The 6545-nt window shown below is 56.0% G+C and overlaps 1 protein-coding gene across 2 annotated transcripts in view; it reads right to left on the bottom strand.

The window, feature by feature from the left end:
- PCMTD2 (protein-L-isoaspartate (D-aspartate) O-methyltransferase domain containing 2) overlaps positions 1–2136 on the bottom strand; it is an 18762-nt gene extending 16626 nt beyond the window's left edge. The window contains exon 1 of one of the 2 annotated variants that reach the window (XM_023519863.1): positions 2126–2136. The gene's annotated coding sequence lies outside the window, so the exon portion shown is untranslated. The remainder of the gene's footprint in view (positions 1–2125) is intronic. The other variant, XM_011374121.1, reaches the window with a different exon arrangement.
- Positions 2137–6545: the final 4409 nt, after the last annotated feature.

Here is a 6545-nt window from a genome sequence, read left to right as displayed (position 1 = left end):
GTGCGCCGCGGGGCCGCCGGCTTAAAGGGGCGACGGCGCTGCAGGTGGGCCCAACCCCGTGGCGCCGCCCGCGGGCTCCTTAGTCTCTGCTCACAAGGTCGCTGCCGGCCGGCCGAGCGCCAGGCGCGTCCGAGGGAGGCGGGGGACGCAGGGCGGGCCTTGCACTCTGCGGGGACGCGGAGGTCAAATGACAGCTGCCGGTGAGGATTATCACCTCCGCGCCGCCACCTCCCCCCACCGCGAGCCTGGATGCCACCTGTGAGCGCGACAGGCAGGGCCCGCTCCTGGTCAAGTGACATTCCACGGAAGGGGCCGACATGTCAGGAAGAAATGAAAAAACGGGGTGCGGGACAGTAACTGGCGGCAGCGGCTCCTGTGGCTAGGGTGGCACGTAAGGGACATTCGAGCTAGGCTCTGCAGGACCGGAAGTGTCCAGCCCAGCCTCGAGAAGGCGGTCCAGACCTCGCGACCCCTCCCTGGGCTCTGGAGCACCCACACCTCACACCTGCACCCGGCAGAGCGCCCCCTTTTCCGCGCCCGCAGAGAAACCCGCGATCGCGCAGGCCCCGGCCACGCCCTCCACAGCGACGCGAGCTGTGGACCGACTCGTGTGCGCGCGGGAGCCGCCGTGTCCGTGATGCGCAGCCGAGGACTTGGCCAACGACGCCAAGTCCCAGCGCAGTGCAACCTGAAGAAAAGAGAGCCACTGTCATAACGTGTTGGTTCCTGGATGTTGATTGCAAACACAAGGATTGGGGGGCGGGGGGGTGGCGATTCGCTGCGCGCAGCCACAGCGAGCCACCTGCAGGTCTGGTGGGGGCGGGGCCGGTCCGGTGGTCGAATTCCTGTCGCCGCGCACAGAGGCGGAGAGCGCCGCCTGCAGGCCCGCCCAACCCCTGTTCCCGGTGAGGTCTGTCATCAATTTTGACATGGGGGATGGTGGAGTTTGGGCAAGAGGGACGGCTGGTACAATTTCTTTGGGTCCCACAAGGCAAAGAGACCTTTTTTGAATAATCCGAATAGCAGTGATGTGGACAGGAGTGGCATGCAGCTGTGAACTCCCGGGAGAGGGGAGCAGGAAGTGGCCAGGACAGTGTTCTGGGTGGGCCACCTGCGAAGACATAGGATGCTCCCGGGCCCCGCAAACTTGGAGGACCCAGGGTGCGAGTATGTATGCCCCACACAGAAGGTGCTGGATAAGCACGTGCCCACTTTGTTCATCTCAGGGGGGGTCAGGGTTGTCCTGGTGACGCTGAGCGACCTGAGCAGCGGTGGCCTGTGTGGCCGAGCCCCTGGAGGTGGAAGGTGGGCCTGGTCTCGGAGCAGGGGTTGTGATTCACAGCCTCAGGCTCCAGACTGTTCCTGGCCAGCAGGTGGACCCTGCCCCGGCTGCCTGCCCCATGGCCCTCGCCCGTGGCAGTGCTGCAGGTACCTGATGAGCACCTGGCCAGATCACTCTGGGTTGCGTTGTCTTCAGAATCCAGCATTAAGACTCCTTTGGTGCATGTAACCCTTTTTAAAAGTTTTTCCTTGGTGTGGTAATATATAGATAACATAAAATTTACATTTTAACCATTATTAAGTGTAGAGTTCAGTGGCATTAAGTACATTCTCATCATTGTGTAACCATCACCACCACCATCACCACCAGATTTTTTCCATCATTCAGAACTAAAGCTCTGTACCAAGAAACTCTGCAACAGACCAAGATGGAGCCACAGAAGCTGGGCTTGCTCTAATGCCTGACACAACCGAGAAATGGACGAAATATGTGAAGCAGCAGTTCTTAGGACAGTGGACATTATGCAACAGCTCAGTGACTCCTGAGAGATGAGAAAGCCATGGGCCAAGCCTTACGGGTGCCCCATCTTACTGCTGTGAGAATTCCAGGCTACAGTGCAGAGGGGAGACACAGGCAGGGCCTGGGGGGCTCCCTCAGTCCGAATAAAACTGCAGGCAGACCAAGGCAGCTGGCAGCCGCGAAGCAGAGTGCCGGGAGTGAGGACGATCTTGGGGCATGCGTGTGAGGCCAGGGGAAGAACTGCAGCAAGCCAGCAGCGGTAACGCTGATCACAGTCACGTGGGGCAGGAAGTGGCGCCCGTTCCCCCAGCCAGACTGGAAAACCTCGTGGCTCCCGGAAACTGGGGCAGTGCACAGAGGTTCTTGCCTAAGGTGTGAGGAATAATCGGCCCGGACTGGTCACTGCTCAGACCCCACCTAATAAAGCGAAGAAAGACTTGAAAGGACTAAACTGTTCTACTAAGTGTCCCAGGACAAAGCTTAAGAATATTTATAAGAATACAAAATTTTTAGCACTCAATGGGGTAAAATTCGCAGCATCCAATCTAAACTTCTCAGACATACAAAGATGGAAGAAAACACTACTGATCATGAGAAAAATTAATCGAGTGAAACTGACCCGGAACCGACATGGACCTTAGTGGGCGCACACGGTGGAACCTCACAGCCGGTCCCTGCCGGACGCAGCAGCGGTGGCACCATGACGGCGAGGACTGTGCGTCTGGTCCTGGAAGAGGTGCGGCAACCTGGGCTTCCTTTAACTCTGTTACTTCATAAACTTTTGCAGTAGCACATTGTCCAGCTGTATGAAGATATCTTCTGTATATCCTTATTATATAAGCCTTTTTCTATTTAAAAAATTTTTATTTATTTATTTTGCATTTTAAACTTTTTGGTTAAAAACTAGGACACAAACACACTCCTTAGCCTCAGCTATACGGGGTCAGGATCATTAGTATCACGGTCTCCCGCCACTGCATCTTGATTCGCTGGAAGGTCTCAGGGGCATTAACACTCGTGGACCCGTCATCTCCTGTGGCAACAGTGCCTTCTTCTGGAACACCCCTGGGAGGATCTGCCTGAGGCTCTTCTTGAGGAGGTGTCGCTCTCTTCAGAGGTATGTCCATCATGGTTTGCTTGGTTTGTGTCTTCTTTCTTCATAGATTTGCTCGTAACCAGATAATGCGCCAAGAACATCTCTCTGTTAATGAAAACCTTTCAGGGTTCAAGCTCGTGATTTCAGACGTTTTAGGGAGCTTGTGGACTGCGAAAGCTGCTGCTAAGCCCTGTGCCGTGCGTTTTCTTGGGGTTCTTCTGCAGTTCCCGTTTCTCTTGCGTCTCCTTCAGCTGCGCATCCTCCAGCTCCGGCGGCTCCCGCGGTCCTTCGGGAGCACCCCCCGTCCTCCTTACCCACACCCCGGTGAAGCGCGTTTGCCTTCTCGACCGCAGCCTTGGGGGTTTCTGCAGCCTCCTCCTCCTTGGCAAATCCTGTGAAGTCGTGGGCAACAACGTCACTGGCATAGGCGTTTTTCAGCTCATTGTAACTGTGTGGGACCCCGTTATATACACGGCCTGTCACGGACTATATGCCAGCAATGAACAATTGGAATTTCTAATTAAAAACGCAATACCATTTACATTAGCACCAAAAGAAAGGAAATACTCAGGCATAGATCTAACCAAGATCTATGTGAGAGAAACTACAAAATTCTAATGGAAGAAATCAAAGATCAAAATAAATGGAAAGATGTTCCATGTTCACAAATAGGAAGACTCCATGTTGTTAGAATGTCAGTGCTTCCCAACTTGATCTGTAGATTTAATACGATCCGATCAAAGTCCTAGTAAGGTATTTCGTGGGAACCAACAAACTGATTCTAAAATCATATCGAGAGGAAAACAGAACAAAACGACACGGACTGGCCCACGCGGTTTTGCAGGGGAGAAGCCACAGTGATCGAGACGCCGTGGTGCTGGTGAAGTACCGGACACGCAGGTCAGTGGGCATCGCAGAGAGCCCAGAAACGCCCACAGACACAGCCGACTCGGCTCGGACAAAGGCGCAAAGGCGACTCAGTGGAGCAAGGACAGTCTTCTCAACAACCAGCACTGAGACAGCTGGACATCGATGGGCACAAAAAAGAGTCTAGACACAAACCTCACAATTGTCACGTAAAAGCGCTAGAAGATGACAGAGGGTGTCGAGGTGGCCGTGAGCTTGGCAGCGATGTCTCCCGTTCAGCCTCAGACACGTGACCCGCGAAAGGGAGAGTTGATGAGGTGGGTTTCATCGCAGTTCAGCTTCTGTGCTGTCAAAGGCGCGTTAGGAGAATGAAAAGCCACAGGTGGAGAGAAAATACTCACACAACACACGCCTCTGATAAAAGACTGGTATCCGAAATACATAGAGACTCTGAGAACTCAACAGCAACACCAATAAATAAATAAATAAATGAAAATGGGCCAAGGACCTGAACAGATGCCTCAGCAAAAAAGATATACACATGGCCAGCAAGCTACGAAAAGATGCTCCAAAGATGTCCTCGGGGAAATGCAAATTAAAACAACAGTGAGACACCACAGTGCTCCTGTTAAAATGGCCAAAATCTGGAACACTGAAGACACCAAATACTGGGAGGACATAGGACCACAGACATTCTCATCACTGTCCAGGGGTCGGTGGCACTGAGGCTGGAAGCGACCTGCCGAAGGCTCCCAGGTATAAGGGATGGAAGCACCCTCAGGAGGTAGGTTCGAGGGTTCAAGAACCCTCTCCCCGCTTGCCAACTCCCCGGCCAGTCCGCCCGACCCCTGTGACCTGAGAGAGGAGAGCGTAAGGGGGCGGCAACCCTAGGGACGTGGGGCCAGGCTGGGCGGAAGCGGACGCCCCTACCGTCGTAGGGGAGGTGGCAGTAGCAGATGAATGCACTCTGTGGGCACCAGGCGGGTGGCAGCTAGACCTGTGGGTGCAGATTAGAGGGCCCTGGTTGGTACCTCCAGACCCAGGGCTTAGCTGGCAGCAGAGATCAGACCTCAGGTGGCTGGAAGCCCACCAGGGGCAGATCTCAAAACCAGGAGTGGTGGTTGGTACGAGTGAGGAGGTGGGTTTGAGGGTGCCCTCAGAGTGTCGGGGGGTGGTAGGTAACCTGGGGTCTGGACTCCTCCCTCCCTCCCTCCTTCAGTAGCATGTCCTGTGGACCCCTTCTTGAGAAGGAAACTGAGGCACAGAGGCTGGAATCGACCTGCCAAAGGTTCCCAGGTATAAGATGGGCTGACTCCAGCCCATAGAGCTTCCACCTGTACCTCTGATCAGAAACCAGGGGTCCCCACAAGGGAGACCTCGCCCAGCATCCCAAACTCGTCCAGTGCTGTTCCTCAGACCTGGCCGCGGCCCCATCTGGACACACTTCCGGGTCCCCCCGGCCCTGCAGACCCCAGCACTGCCCTACAAAGTGCATACCCTGTGCTCGGCTGACTCCCCATCGTGCCTCCAGGGCTCTGTACTTGGCTGGCGAGCGGGGAACTAGAAACCCTCTGACGGGAAGGGCCAATCTGGCTGTTAACCTCACCAGAGCGGGTTGGGGGTTCCGGTGCCTAAACAATGCTCCAGGGTCACCAGTCCTGACCCTGGGCCCTGACATGCAGGGCAGCAGCATCAGCCCTGCCCACATGCCGCTGGCCACCCACGGGCACCCTGAGACTGCACTGCAGCCAGCATGACTGCAAGGGTGGGGGTGGTATTTAAGGCGGAGCTTTGTGGGCAGGGTGGAGCAGACCACCAATGTCGTGACCCCTCCCATCAAGGCCCCTGAGCTGGCGGGGCGGAGGCACCACATTCTTCAGAAGAGCCTGGTCCCCACTGCGTGCGGGTGAGTGCGAGTGTCCTGTGCTGGTGCACAGACGGCTGAGGGCCTGGGTGGTGCAGAGCAGGGTCCCTGGCCTGTGGCCACCCTGAGTGCCATATTCACAGGACACGTGAGACTGTAAGCCGGGAGGTCTCCCTCCTGTGCTGCAGAGTGGCTGTGGGAATGGCTGTGGACCAGGAGAAAAATCCCCCTCTGCACCTGCACACGTAATTTCTCAAACAACTTTAAGGGGTTCTGGGTTCCAGAAAGGCCCCCCTAGACTCGCCTCTGCCAGAGGAAGTGTGCTCAGGATCCATCGTGTGATCACAGACCCGCGTCCAGGCCCGGGCTCTGTGGGAGCCACCCGGAACCTGCCCCCACAGGGTCAGCACGGGGGACAGGGCTGGCCTGCCGGCGTACACTCTAGGGACCACACAAGTGCGGAGGAGCCTCCGGGAGGTGGCTCTGGAATGATCTGGAAGGTTCTGGAGGGTGTGATCACCATGTAACACCATGACTTACTCCTTTCTGCTTCTGACTGAAGTGTGTGCATCAAACGAAACTGCTTTTGGGAGTCCAGAAAAGAGATTGTGGGCAAGCCTGGCTGCCCAACGGGAAACCCCTGGCTGGCTCTAGTGACAGTGCCTCCTCACCCAGGGTCACCTGGAGAGGGGCCTGTGGGGGCCGGGTTGGTTCACTAGAATCTCAGTGTCTTCCTGCTCACAAGGCCACTCTCTGACAGCCGACCTGGCCCACCTCTTGGCTTCCACCATCCTCAGCTCACAGTGAAGGTGGAAAGATCTGGAAAGAATACCTTGGCATGTGAGTGGTCCAACCCTCTCCCATTGGAGGACAAGGAGCATTGTGACCTGGAGCCAGAGCAAGGAGAAGCATGTCTT

This window comes from Pteropus vampyrus, unplaced genomic scaffold (assembly GCF_000151845.1).
Source record: "Pteropus vampyrus isolate Shadow unplaced genomic scaffold, Pvam_2.0 Scaffold239, whole genome shotgun sequence".
Classification (NCBI taxonomy): domain Eukaryota; kingdom Metazoa; phylum Chordata; class Mammalia; order Chiroptera; family Pteropodidae; genus Pteropus; species Pteropus vampyrus.
Note: the sequence above shows the minus strand (reverse complement) of the source record. Positions and strands in the feature narration are given on the sequence as shown.